The sequence below is a fragment of the Tinamus guttatus genome, unplaced genomic scaffold, assembly GCF_059628265.1.
Source record: "Tinamus guttatus ecotype Peru unplaced genomic scaffold, ASM5962826v1 Tinamus_guttatus_pri_ptg000330l, whole genome shotgun sequence".
In the NCBI taxonomy this organism is placed as follows: Eukaryota; Metazoa; Chordata; class Aves; order Tinamiformes; family Tinamidae; genus Tinamus; species Tinamus guttatus.
Genome location: NW_028288864.1, coordinates 3,126,646 through 3,141,788, shown reverse-complemented (window position 1 = coordinate 3,141,788; position 15,143 = coordinate 3,126,646). Strand labels below are relative to the sequence as shown.

At 42.1% G+C, this 15,143-nt stretch overlaps 1 protein-coding gene across 2 annotated transcripts in view; it reads left to right on the top strand.

Annotated features, from left to right (window-relative positions):
- The window catches only part of MAD1L1 (mitotic arrest deficient 1 like 1), a 322,579-nt gene that overhangs the window by 51,393 nt on the left and 256,043 nt on the right, over positions 1-15,143 (top strand). The window lies entirely within an intron of this gene.

The window sequence follows — 15,143 nt, the reverse complement described above, 5'->3', positions numbered from 1 at the left end:
GGTATTTGGAAACTACCTAGATATACATTCGCTCGGAGATGAAAGAAGACTCTTGGTATCTTTTATGATTGAGAGAGATTAGTTGTGCTGCTGGCAAAGTTATTTAGATGGATTGATGATTAAAAGTGAGGGATTTAGTTAAATATTGGAAAGAGGGAAAATGAATGAGGGTGCTTGGAGAAAGCTGTTACGTAAGGGTGTATGATATGGGGGTGGAACCTGAAAGGAGGAGGGAAAAGCGTCTTTCCTTGGATGAGTTTTCAATTATCTTCTGAGAATTATTTTTTATGAGGAAAAAGTGCATTCAGCTGATTAGTAATTTAAAAAAAAATTGATAATTATTAATATATTGAATTAATTTGAAAATAGGCACCTAGAAATATCTTTTTAGTTGGGCTCTTAAAGGCTTTATTCTGCCTTTTTGCTTTGGACTTGGGTGGATCTAGAGGAGCAAAGAAGTGTTTATTTAACTGATTTTTTTCAGTATATTGCAGGCCCAAATATTAAAACCATGCTGCAGACTAGTAATAACTTGGAGAGTTCCCTGGAGAGAGAACCTCTTCACCTGAGGATTTGTGATATTCTCAGACGAAGAGAAACCAAGGAAGTTTTTTCTCTTCCTGCTTCAGATCTTATTTGTTCTTTGGATTAATTATTCCTAAATGCTCAATACATGAGTTCCTCTGTGCTTATTACAGAAATGTGAAATCCACTGATGGGGGATGTAGCTGGTTATATTGGTGGATATCTTCGTGGAGATCCATCAGACACTGAATTTCAAATGAGATTCTGCACGTTGAACCAAGGCTGTGCTGACAGATTGTCTGGTTGCTTTTGTGTTTGGAAAACTGTTATTGCTGCTACAGAAACAGCTTGTGGAAACAGTAAAAAATTGGTGGGGAGAGACAATTTCTCCAGACGCTGTTTTGAAGGAAGTGCAGGAGACCCCTTGGACAGTATTTCTCATTTGTGGATTGTTTCTGTAGTAACTTACGCATCTGTCTGTTGTTAATTAAGAAATAAAGTTGGTAAACAGATGTAAATGAAGAAGATGGGGAAGGTGTTGGTGCATTTGTTAGCGAGATTTCTCAGAGCTCTCTGGATAACAGAACAATAAAACAAGGCTACAGTAAAGTCAGCCACAAGATGGCAAGCAAAATACCCCAAATTGTAAGCCTCCTTGTTTTTTTTTTTTTTTTCCTCTCCGTTTATAAAGTTCACTTATGTTTCCTGCAGAAAGCTTGACATGTTTTTGATATTTCTAATATTTTTTGATACATTGCTCTGTAGTCTGGAAATTCACTGTGACATCCGAGCTTCCTGATAAAATTCCTCTGTGCCTTCAAATACCATCCGGGATTTTAGTTGTCCTACACTAGCTTTTTATTCCAGTTATTAATGATTGCTATGAAATCATAGTCTTTTTCTAAATACATTTTGAGGGTCTCATAATACCAAATATTTAAAGTTTCTTGTGGTTTTTTCTTCGCAATTCTAATATGGGCCAATAATCTTTAAAATACTTCCTTTTAATGCTGTGTTTAATATTTGCAGTGGAAAGAGCTTTTTGTCGTCATTATCCTTTGCTCCAGGTTGTGACCAGATAATGTGCAAATCATTAAGAATGTATATAGTGCACTGCTAAAATTAAACGTGAACTGCCTAAATTTGCTCTAGTGTTAAAGACAGCCGAACACCTCTCGAAGTGTTGCCTGGAATAGCAATAATTTTGTTGTGGATTGCAGTAGGAAGCGGACTCACTGGCTTGATGCTTGGACACTGTAATAATGAGGCTCTGTTTTGATGTCATTTTCAATTCTTGCTTCGTTTTGCCCTTCACTGCATTGGGGTGGAGCCTCATAGGGTGGGAAATGATTTCCATCTCTGGCGAGCTTGAGGAGATGGTAATAACAGGCATTTACAGAACAGCTTTCTGCAGGAATTGGAAGGGCTAGAAGCTGGTTGGAATATCGGCTGCCTATTGCAGGAGCAATGAGGTGGTGTATTTTGGAGATGAGAGATGTTGCTTTTCTTTTTTCCTGGTTATGATGAATAATGATTGAAACTTATGTTTATAGTTCTTATCAACTCTAACACTTCGGGCATGCCAATACACTAAAGATAAGACCTTATGAACACAAATTATTGGACCATGAAAAGTTCATAATGAGGAAAAAAAAATCAGACTGTGTAATTTCTTTTTTGTTTTTGTAAAGCATGAGGATGTTGCAGATTGTCACCTGGTGATGCTCAAAAACATGGCATGCTTACCTGCTTCTGTAAAAGCTCCTCAAACTTCTGTGAAAACACTGTATTTCAGTATTTGTTTATTAGTAGGCAGCGCAAAAGAATGGCAGTCAATTGGCAAAACATTTCCTTCCAGTGCCTTTTTGGCGCAAACCTAAGCGTTGACTTCTGCTGTAAATGCAGAGGAGTGTTATTTATAGCAGGCTTTTATTACAGCCACAACGTGTTGCAACGATTTATTATCCGCTGTGCGCGAAAAGTCCCCACCGGAGCAAGGGCTGCCCTTGGCTGCCGCGGGTGAGCGGAGGCGCCGGGCTCGTCCCTTCCTCCCCGAGCCGACGCTTGGTGTTTTCCGTGCTGGGATCCCCGCGCCGCGGAGGCCTCCACGTGTCCCCAGGGAAGCGCCGCCCTCCATTAACGTAGCTCCAGGTCACTCTCTTTTCCTTATGAGATCACACGTTTATCTTTTCATTCACTGCTTGTTCAAAGTTTTGAAATTACGTTTATTATTCAAATGTTTTTCCTAGTTAAGTGCTATTACCTTCCTAATCTATTTATCTTTTCGATCTCTTGAGTTTTTTTAAGGTATCAAGATAAACGCTGAGAGAACATTCTGCTTTTGGATACGCTGGCTATTAAGCTATTAACCATGGAGGAGTTTGTTTGGGGCATTTAACTGTGAAAAGCTTTTGCATCCTATTAGTAATTACCTGGATTACTCATCTATCAATGTCTTCCCTCGGAACAGTGGAAATTGGTACATGTTCCTTCTTGTGTGAAGTCTGTCTGGTTTTAAAATGTCATGTTTTAGCTGAGATTAGCACCTGTGTATCCAGAATTTGCATAGGAGATCAAAGTTTTGTTCAACCTCCAACTGGGATTTGTAGATGATGACTTTTATAGCAGGTGACTTTTAGAAATGGATGTTACCTTGAAAACTGGAACTCTATTTTTCCATTGTAACCTCCTCATTATCAAACACATCCAGAGAGACTGAGGTATTTACCCTGCCCTAACTGTAGCAGCGTATTTTCCAGATTTCAGACCAGTTTCTTCATGTATAGGAGAACAAAATTTTATTTTTGGTTTGATTTCCTAAGAAAATGAAGCTTGTGGGTGGTGGTCATGGGTTGACGACTCTCTTCTTTCTCCCTCTCGGCCAAACTTGAGTGAGGGGCAGCTTTCCTAAACCATGAAGTTTTGTGCAAGCAGTAAAGAAATGGGGAAATTGAGCTTTCCTAGCTAAGTTGTTGTGTGGACGGCAGAAGTGCCTGGTGCTGTGTGTTCACATAGAGTAATTTCACGTGGGCAGATAAGTCTGCCTCTAAGATGACATTTTAATAACAGATTTTTAAAAAGAGCAACACTTTTCTCCTGATACTCACTTTATGACTGAGCAGGTTAAAGCCGTAATTGATTTCCTTAAACCTCTTTTCATAATGACTGTGCGGCTAAAAGGAACATTTCAGTAGGAAGAATTTCATGTGGCATCTTCCAGTGATGCATCCATCAATATAGATATATATACATTTTTTTTTCTAAAGCTTAACAGGCTTGATGTTGTGCTAATTATAAAGATCTTTGTGGAAGAAAATGGCAAAGCAGAGACATTGCAGTGGGTGGACTCAAATATACTCTGTATTTGTGGACTGAATTTCTTTGGCCTTAGCTTCTAAGACTTAAATGTTAAATTCCTTTCTCTGCTGCTCCAAATTGCCTGTCCAGCTACGCAGCAAAATGTCAGTACTGCTTCTTTCACCACATCTAGTTTGTGGTCTCAATGGGAAATTTAGGTATTTGCTATCTCTTTCAAGCAAGACCATAAGAAATATCAAAACTGGATTCATGCAGAGATAAAACTAAGAGTGAAAAAATTTTGGCATTGAGGAAAAAGAAACGCTTAGTCTTTCAAATGCAGCTAAAGCTAGGCTTAAGAAGATTTGTTTTGTGTTTTAATAAATACAGTTTTCACTGTCTTTCTCCCCGATCCCACGTTACAGTTTCTGGTCAATATTTCCTTTTGCAGCGTCACGTCCTCCCCTTCTGCAGCTCCTGCTCTTGCCCGTCTGCCCCAGCGCAGTCTGGGGCCCTCCCTGCCGCTCTGCAGCCTCCGTGGGGATCCTGCTGCGCGGGGGAGAAGGGGAAGCTCAAAGCGACTCGGGATTAGGGCTGAGCTAAGCGCCAGCAGCCAAAAATAAACATCTATTTAAAATGTTTAAATCGGTCTTTTTCCATAAAAATAAGCATTGAATACTGCCAAGTCTTATGATAACATACATGGCTTTGTTAGATGTCAAACATTATTTTGTTGTTTAAAAAAAGGTGGGGGGGGAAGCCACAAAATGCCTGCAGGAGCTCATAGATTTGTGCTTACCTGAATGCTAGATTGAAATGTTACTTCTGAAGTTACATTTACTATTTTACAGAGAAAGAATATGTGAATACGGGAAATGGCATGAAAATACTGCTCTGCTTGTTCTGATTACTGTGTTGGAAAATTTCTGGAGAAGGATACATAGAATTATGTCTATTAATCACTTCTACCCAGAATAGCGACTTATGAAATGCAGTAAACAATAAAATTAGATCAGTCCCCAAAACAGTACATCTTATTTCTGGAGAAGTGGCGCCTGGGGCAAACGTAGCATCCTTGGGATCCAGTAAGGAAGATGCCAGCTGCAGACATGTCTCCTTTATTTACCTGGGTGCGTGTGTGCAGGCCTCTAACTCAGATGTTTGGGGAAAATATTCTACTCTTGAGCTGCAGACGTGCTGGGCTGAAGCCTGATGCTCAAACAGCACTCACTGGTGAGCTGGATTTTCTGCGCTCTCATCTGAGCCTTGACATCTAGTTTGTTTCTGTGGGAGGGAAGTGGGAGTGGGAACAAGTCTGTGTTTTACTCAGGTTCTTGAACCAAAATAGTTGAGTTTTTGAACATTCCCACTAAAGGCACTTTGTTATCACGGTGACACCTGAAGACCAGTGGGGGATGATGAAAATTAAGTTTTCCAGGACTTCCTCACGAGAGCTTACTGAAATGATGCTCTGCATGCTCTACACTTTGCAAGTCCCCTAAGGTGATCACCCTTCATTTTCATTAAAGAAGTATTTGGTGCCCCAAGCTGAGAGGCCCTGCAGCTCGTAGGGCGCTGTGGGGCAGTTCTGCCTCCAGCTTTCCTTCTTCACTCCTGCCCTGTACATTCAAAGGCATCAGCCTTCATCCCTGGGGTAGCTAGGTTGCTTTCAGAGTCCTTATCGCCCGAGTCCATCAGAGACGAGAGGGATCTCGTTGTTGTTGCTTAATAAAAATGCAAAATGGTTCTTATCTTAATTAGTTGGGAAGTTAATTGAATTCAAGATGTAACAAGTGGGTATAAAAAACAGATCATGGGGGAAAGCAGGAGCAAGAGAGAAGCCTAGGTGAGTAGGCTGCATGGTGTTTGGGTTTGAGGTTTATTTATTATTATTTTTTAGCGTTTTAAGTGCAGAACCTCTTTTTTTGGCAGAAGTTATCACTTGATAGTTGGGAAAGCTGAGACCAGAGTTTAAACAGGGACAAGAAAGCTGGGTTTAGGGTTTTGACCAAGTCCTACTGATTCCCTTTAGTTTTGCATCACTAATGATGCAGTTTCTAATAAAGTATTCAAACTACTTGGTAAACACTGACATATTTGTTGTATTGGAATGTGTTTCCCTTAGGTTGAGAAGTAGATGGCTAATAATAGAAGCACTGGCTAAATCCAGATTCAGGCTGTCTTCTCGGGGGAGTTGTTGTTCAGAGTCTTTGTGCTTTGTAGGAGGCTTTTTCATGCTGGTGTTTTGAGCTGAGCATTTGCTGCACCTCTTCTGAGCCTCAGACTAACTCACAGAGGATCGCTGGATTTCACTAATCCTGTATAGTTAATTCAGGTTATTTTATTCCTTTCCAATCTCTCTCAAAGGATTGAAGAAGTCCAGAACTGACATCTTGCCAAATTATTCTAAAGGTGGTTTATGATAAAAGAGTGATTGAGAAGTTCTCCTTTCTTCTCCTTTCTAAGGCTGTATGTTTCCTTGCCAGATACAAAAGCCTGTGCAAAGCTAAGCCTCTCTTTCCTTTTTTGAGGGAAATAATGATACAGGAGGTGTGCACTTAATGACTTTGCGTATTCCTTGGAGGATTGCACTAGTTCAGCTGCATCAAAAGTTGGCTTTTAGCAGACCAAATCCAGTGTAGATGAGATTAATATAGTGGAGAAATGAAGCTGGAGATGGTGGATGTAGATAGGCTTCTCTTTCTGTAACCGAAAAAGTGTGTATGTTAGATTATGTCTTTGAATTTATTGCTATTACTAGCAATAGGTTGGCACCAGTTACCTGTTCCACAGTGATAAAGCTTTTTAAATCAAATCTTTTTTTTTGGGGGGGGGGGGGGAGGGTACTATACTAGAAAGATAGTGCAGTGACTTTTGTGTCCCTTGTGCTTTGTGTGATGTCCATGGGTGCAGAGTTTTGCTGCATGAAGACACTGGGCTCCCTCCTTTGCCCCTCTGCATGGGATGCGGCTGCTGCACTTGGATGCTCAGTTCTCTGCCGTGCACATCGGGCGTTGCGGAAGCAAAAGGGTGTTGCCTGGCATTGAGTTTCCCTTATTTTTTCCCGAATTGTAACCGGATTTTGCTTCCCGCGTGGGAGGAGAGCGAGGTGCTTGCTTGATTGATTCGTTACTTGCAGGGAGGGAGCGGGGCTGTATCGATCCCACGCAGCCCGCCCGCCTGCTCTGCAGTGCACTTAATTGCCCTTTTACCGACTCTGCTTCAGCAAGAATGTTCTCTGGGCTTCCCGTGTTATTAAAGATGTTGCATGTGCTATGGCAGGCTCTTCTGGCCCCCTGTGAAGAGAGGGTGACCCAGCTTTGACAGATAAAGCAGATGAGAATGCGGTGCCGCTTCTCCGTATCGTCCTTCTGCTGTTTCCTATTCCAGTCTTTAGGTCCCAAGTGGGTCCTTCGTCAGCCCAACTGCACCATTTTTCCTGCTCTGGCGTCTTCCGAAGACACTGCTACTTCTTCTCAGTCTTTGATTTTTGTAGCACGTTAGTAAACAAAATCTGCTAGAGATTTGCCCGTTTCTATCAAATCACTCATGATGAAGTTCAGGATCCAAGTCGCTACTTTCTGCAGTGCTGTTAGTGATATTTGGGATGATGTTTAAAATATTATGAACGCTTTAACAGGATCTGCTGTACGGGTGTGTGAGGTGGCTCCCTGTGCACCACTCTGCAGAGTCAGCTGAGTTACTGTCCCCGTTATGGTCACAGCTCGAGGTCAACAAGAGCTTGTGCCCGTGGCCTCAGTTTCTCCCCTGTGGTGCAAGTCGTCTTTGAGTTTTTCTTGGTAGCAAAGATTTGTTTCTAAGTGTAAAACAAACAAAAAAACCTTTAAACTTGAAAACAGCTTTTATCAGCTGAGATGGCTTTTGTTTTTACAACACTCGCCCAGTATTGTTTTTCATTTTTCAGGTCACCTTTAGACAGCTCCAGAGTAGGGTATTGTGATTGATAGCACCGAGGGCTGCTTTTCCTTTCTCTTTCCCCCAGGTGCAGGGTGACCTCAATGTATATTACTGCGTTCTTAATTGTATGCATCCTTTGTGTTCGTGCTGTTCGACAAGAGAGAATAAAGTCGTTTGCTAGATAAAATTCCAACTTTTTTATCTGCCAAACTGAATCCAGCCTTGGGCATTATGGATAAAACAGCTGGGAAAACAGGAAGGTTTTTTTCATTTTTTCAAAAGCTCCTGCTGAGGTTGGTAAAAGGACATTCTAACAATAGTCCGTTTTTAGGAGCTGAGGTTGAGTTATGCTATCTATATTTTAGCAGAGAGATAGGGAGGGATAGGACTGAGTAGTCATAAGACTAAAATGCATCTTGGATCTCTTGGTTACAAATAGCCTGTGGTCATTTGAAGCACGCAGCATCTGCCATGAAGGCTGTGGTAGAAGCCAGTGAATAGCTGCAGCTTTGCACCCATTTTTATTTATTTATTTTTCACGTGGAAGCACAGTGATGTGGAGGCATCTGAATTCTTTCATGGAGAAAATGGGCAAGATCCATCAGCATCCCGACTCCGGTGTGCACCGCTGGCCCATCCCGGTATGTCCTACTCCAGTAGAGATCCTCCAGGAGGAGCATTTCTCAGCATAAATGAATTTGCTAATGAGCTTTCCTCCCCCGAACGATGAAGAGATGCCAAACGACATGTTGGGAAGTGCCAAGCGGGAGGGAAATGGCTTTTCTGCCGACTGTCATCAGCAGGATGTGGTTTGTTTACGGTCCTTCCTTGATCGCCGCAGCCCTCCTGTCAGTGCTGTGCATGGCTGAGGCTCCCGCGATGGCCTCGAGGAGCCGGCGTTTCTGAGCCAATATCAAATCTCTTGTCAGAGGAGAAAGTGGCCTCGGGCTAAGGAGCAAACGAAATTAAGCAGTGTATCTTGGATTCTTCCATGCTTTTCTGGGGTATTTATCATCCTGACTGCACAGCTGTGCTATAGTTGACTGCAGAGCAGAGGGAATTTAATAAACTGTGGGCATAACTTTTGGGTGACTGATTTTATGAGGAGATTTGCTGGAAAGCATTTGTAGTGGGTAGTCTTGGAAAGATGGCAACAGCTTATTAAGAGGTGTGTTATGCTCAGAAGGAACAACTCTTGCAAGTTGTGAAAACAAAATGAACTCTCTTTCTTTCCTGTCACCCTCCAGCCCACATGCAAGTGCTCAGCATTTGCTGAACGGGATCTTAGTGTTATCTGGAGAGGATTCTGCTGGGCATCTGGAAGCACTTTGATCCAGTTGCAGCCCAAATACAGCATAGGATGGATGTTACAAAGCATTAGCAGAGCTGCGTGCTAAAGCAAATGACCTCCAGCTCTTGCCTTTCGTATTAATTCTTGACATTTATGGTCACTCAACCCGCATACAATAGGATAGTCCGTGGCTGGTAAATGGTACAACCTTCCCGTGAAGTTTCCTTCTGGAATAATAGGGATAGTCAGAATATACCAGCAGTAAAATGGATGTAGGTCTGGCCTGTGTGTTTTCAGTAGGGGGAAAAAAATGCTTGTGAACAGTCTAATTAGGCCAAGTTTTATTCTCTTATGCTTTACTGCCAATAAAAGTTCCTCGCTAGAGAAAAATGAAATGGAGCTGTAGGAGCTGTAGCCCAGGGTAATGTGAATTGCATTAGTGCAGGTTGTGAACATAAGGTAAAGTTTCAAAGTAATTTAGAGACCTAAATTTTGCAGAATTTCAGTGATACTTAAATTTGGGTCTCTTCTGAAATGCTTTTCTGTAGCACTTTGCAAAGAAAAGGCTTTATTGGTTAGGGGGGCTGAGATGCTCTTTATCTACATGTATAGATCTCCTTCTGTCCATGCCCTTATACAACGTGACTATTTCAGTGTTTTCAAAATAGACGGGGAAAAGTGAGTAGGTCATGGATTTTTGTTGTTGACAGTTACATATTTTTTGTTGTAGCGTAACAGATAAATGAGGGTAACGTGTCCCTATCTTCCCAGTACTGGGGAATAAGTGTGTGTTCACTTGTTTATCTGCTCTTCTGGAGTATTTCGTTGCCCTTTAAAAGCTGTCCCTTAATTCCTTGTCGCCGAGTTACCGGCTCAAGTTTATCCGAAGGGCTTAGGCCTCTGTAGTTCATGTTGTCTTTTCCAGGCTTGCAAAGGCCACTAGCAGGTCTTTGCAAGCAACTTGCCTTTCGGGCAGCTTATTCCCTTGGCTGCTTTTGGTAATGCATTAGTAATTCTGAGTTTTCTGCTTGCCACCCATGAAGCTGACAACAGAAAAGGCTAATTGGAATAGGAGTAAAAGAGGAAGGGAAACTGTCAACACTTGGACAATATATGGCATGAATTTGTTTGCATAAATTGGGTTGTGAGCTGAGGCTATTTGTGTATCGTTTCTCATTTTGAAACCAAGAAACAACTTGCTTTCAGAATGGGAATAAATCATTTATATAGAGTTTGTCTAAGCTTTGAGTGGCTGGAGACTTTTTAAGGAATTGTGAAGGGTTTTAGTAGTGATGTGACCCAACTCTTTGCACTTTCTGCCTATTGGAAATGTGGGTTGGAGACTGCTGTATGCTGGTAGGCTTTGGCTTGAGTTGCTGCTGCTCATTATTGAGAAATAGTAGGAAGCATCACATCTGATATAATGCGAATTAAAAGATAAATGCAGCTTGCAAACAGAAGCTACAATGCTAGAATGATGAATACTTAACAGGCACTGAGGATTTCATAATATAACCTGAAAGGGGAATTGTAGCAAGCGAGCCCTTCTTGAACTGAGGAGAAGGGATAGGCTCTGTGCTTTGCCTCTTAAATCTAAGAGTCAGAAAGTATTTGTGTTTCCCACTTCACCTGGCTATTGTGTTTTTTCCACCTCCACGCAGAGAAAAATGATGCCTTGGTAAAAGAAGAGTCGCTGCAAATAAGCCCTACACAAGCGAACCCATCAGCCCAGCGTGAGATGGTCTTTCTTTACACAAACATCATTTAGGCACGAGAAGTTTACAATGTTCACCTGGTTGTACAGAAAATGTGCGAGTTTTGCAGTCTGTGGAGGAGAATATGAACCCAGCTGTTTGTATTATGATTATTATTTGTCCTTGATTGTAGGTTCATGCCTAAGGAGAGCAGCCAAGCTGAAGAATGTGCGTGCCTTGTGCTGGGAAATAATATAGTGTGGTACTTTGTCCTAGGCAGCCACAAGAGGAAGCAGGAATACAGGGTGAAAAAGGAAAGAAAGCATAACAAAACAAACCAAAAGAACAAAGAAAACAAAGCTAGCAAGTGCAAAACAAACCAGAAAACACAACTATAGAGAGTAAGAAATATTCTTCTCCTAACACCAAGAAAACTAGCAGTTGATGGTAATTTCTTGAAATGCTTTTTGTAGCATGCTAAGGCTTTCAAGGGTTTCTAGTTAATTTTTAAGATGTCGTATTTATATGAGAGGTATAAAATGCCCAATTAGAGACTGTCTGGAGGTTCCAGAACTACTGTGCGGTCAATATAATCTGTAAGTAAATTTCATAGACTTATTAATGAGCCATAAGTGGAGCATGTGGGAGGTGTCACCTTCTGAAAAAAGATGCTCTGTAGTTACTCAGTGTAATTCTGTGCAAAGGCAGCTAAACTGGTGGTAGCTTATGGACCTTCTGTGTGATTTCAGCACCCAGTGTGGAGGGCCATATGCTGCGGTCCCGTATCTGTACCCTGTGCACTGACCTGCTGACATGCTGCTATGTCGTGTTGAACTTCCTTTGTGCTTTTCTTTAGCAGTGGTGTAATGTACACCCTGGGGACCTGACATTTCACAGGAGCATGGAGCCCACCTGCCCGTGCTCTGCAGCACACGTGTCTTTATTTGCCTGGTGGATTTGCATCCCTGTCTAACGGCACCTGGGAGCAGGCTGTCACTGGTAGGTGCCTAGGCCCATCTGCCATCATTTCCCAAGACACCGTTTCAGACACGGGCAGAGACCTGGATGCATTGATGCAGTTGTGGCATGTTGCATTCAGCCTTCAGGATCTCATGATTTCCTCCTGTTATGTGTCTTGGTCTGTAATAGGAAAGTGCAGTAGAACACCTAGGATATAGGTAGTGTCTGGGAACTGTATGCTGAAGCTGGGACATCTAATTGAGCCCGTGCTCCGACAGTGGGGACATGGGATGTTGTGGGATGTGTTGGGGCAGGTCAGCTTCTCCCAAGGGACTGCTTAAACAAAGATGTGGAATGAGATGAGCCTCACAGTGAGCACTGGTTGTACCTGCTGAAGTGATTTAATTCCTAGCATCGTGTCACCTGTTGATAGATCCAAGTACATGCTTTATTTCACCATTTGGTCAGTGGAGGTGAGGGGATGTAGCTCTCCTCCACGCTCCTTGGTTCTTTCCATAGTGATTTGTGCCTTGAAAGATTGAGCTGTCTCTTCCCTTAAATGGCTTATGCTCGGAGGTGCTGAAAACATTAGCGGTGTTAGTGCTCAAGTGTTACGACAGTGCATCCTACAAACGCCCAGGTCCCTCTGTTGTTGAGGGGAAGTCCTTGCTAAGAACCACTGAGATGGCTATGGACACTGGAGAGGAAAGTTCTTAAAGCAAGTCTCCAAGCAAAAAAAAAAAAAAACCTAGTTTTTAGCACTGCTTATGTCATCATCCACGTTGATGAGCAGATGGTTTGATTTTGATGGAAACAAGCTGCAGCAGAAGCCTTCTCCTGCAGCAAAATGTCCCTGCTCAGAGCTATAGCTCCGCATGGAGAAAGCTGGAGATCCCAACTCATCTGTTCCTTACTGTAGACCACATTCCATGCAAGTAGAAAAAGCAGCTTTTAGAAATTCATGATTTAGCTCATTCAAAAACGAGGGCTTTCTTTGATAGCATTCTGGCTGTTAAGTTACCTGGAAAATGGCTGAGCAGAGAGTCAGTGGGTGGTTGTAACAGCTGGGCTGAACGTGTGTAAATTTTCACATTATGCGAATGTTATGCTGCGGTTTGTCGGATTCCGCTGTTGCTACAATATTTCTTCCAGTTTGGATATTTTTGGTTAATGTTCTGTTGGATTGTGTTTTTGCATGGTTATGTGCTGAAGGTTAGTATTTTGTTTTCATTTTTGAGAAAATAAATACTAGTTTTGTTGAACTCTTTGATACATTTTTCATAATGGCTTAATAGCAGAGCTACAATGCAAGCCTACTTCCCAACGATGTAGTGTGATTTCCATACGGGTGGGGAAGGAAATCCAAGCATCTTGATGTGTCATTAAAATTTAAAGAAGTATTTTATGAAATTCTCCCTGGCTTTTCTCAAAGATTCATAAAATTTTAGTGACACAATACACATAGCATAAAAACAAAGCTTTATAAAGCACCAGGCTGCCTTTTGTCTCAGCAAAGCCCAGCAGCCGGGCCTGGCTGAGCACCCGTGGTGAGGATCTTCTCGGATGTGGTCTCCAGTGATGGCCCAAGGCCTTTGCAGCCCTGCTCTCCATGTTCTGCCAACTTGTTCTTCATTGCTGCGGTTCTGCAGAACACACAGGGTGGTTGAGTAGAAGCAGGTGCCCTGCTCAGCAGTGTCCGTCTTGGCCATGGCACTGTCATGGAAATGGGAGGACTCAGAAGAACCTCCTGGCTGTTAGGCCAGACTCCAGATTTGAAGACATCATGTCCTATCCTTGTAATTAATTTCTGGTTGTTTAGAAAGTTGTATGTCATCTTTTAGTGTGTTATTCGAGAGAAAGACCAATATGACTGTGTCACAATCCATATTGCTATGGATTGCTGCATCCACCAACAACTGTAAAGAAAGATTTTTTTTTTCCCTTGTACAGAGCAACTGGTTCATCTATCACTGATTCTGACTACCTGTAACAAAAGTTTCAGCAAAATATTTACAAGATATATGCACAGTACTATAGCAAAGAACTGACTTACGGGTAACTTCTTGCAGATCCATCCATTCTTGTCCTACCAGTATGAGCTTAGGTTCTGTTTAATCACAGAATTATCTACTACCTGTAATTAACTTCAGTTCCTTCTACTGCCAATCCTTGATAAAAATGTTATGTTAAAATATTTTTCTTTATAATTTAATGATGTCTTCCTCTCATTGCTATGTGATGTTGTACCCTGAACTGAACTGAAAGACATTTACGATTTTGAAGTTCTTAAGTAACGCTAGTTACAGATTCCCCCCCATTTTAAGGAGCTGCGATGGGATTGTTTTTAATAAGAGTGTCAGAAAATTACCTAGATGTGGTTCTCTGCCTTCAGTACACTTGGTTTTCCCTAGTCTTTTCTATTACTGATTCACTGCCAGACGTCTAGCACTGCTGCAGAACTGGTTGCTCACATAGGTGGTATTCTAGTTTATCTTCAGTATATACAAGCAGGGCCATCTGTACCTATAAAAAGAAGCATTTTTCTTATTGCTGATAAAATTATTGCATACACAACTGTTTCTTTTATCCTGTCTCCCTATTTTCAGTGTTTTCTGCAGATAACTGTTGATCTCATCTTTTTCTTTTTTTTTTTTTTCCTCCCCTTGGCTGCACTTTAGCGTTGTCAGTCCTCTGCATTTCCATCTTCTTTGTATTAAGCAGACTTTCTTGCACTGTTTTTTACCTGCCTACTTAGCTTTGTTGATTTATGATGCCGTTTTAGCATGTCTGATTTTACAGAGAAGAAGCTTGATTTGTAGCCTCCTGTAACTCTACGTTGGAAACTTCTCACACCTTCACGTTTGCTTTACCATCTATTCCAGACAGTTCTCTCTTAAAGTGTTAGATTTTTAAAGAGCAAGCTTAAACTTCTTATTTGAAATCCATATTTGCTTGCCTTCTCCATGCACCTTCTTTGATCTGATCTGTGGAATCTCTTATCTAAACCCTATTTATTGCACTTTCATTAATTCTTCAGCAGCTAAATGCTGCAGCTTTTGATTTTCATGAAAATCTACTTTTTATTAAAAAGGATGCCCGGCTTGGCGGCTTATGCCTCTGATGTGACCTTTGGGGGCAGTTTAGCAGATCCAGCCCGTGCTCCTGCTGCTTCCCCAAACCTTGTGGCTGTCGTGGTGAACCCGCGTGTTGTCACCTCATGGGACCACGTGTGGGCTCCGGGGCATGTGATGGGTCCTGCTGGGTCTTGGTTTATTCCCTTCCACCCGTGGTTTTGTTGCATTTGCTCCTTGCACAGGGGGACTTCTCCTTCGTGGCTACAGCTCCTGGGCATTAAAAAATGAGCATCATGTTGACCAGGAGGTCAAAGTGTGACCTGCTGGGACGGTGGAGCGAGGGACAGGAGCGCTGCAGTCCAGTTCTGTAGCCCTTCACTGACG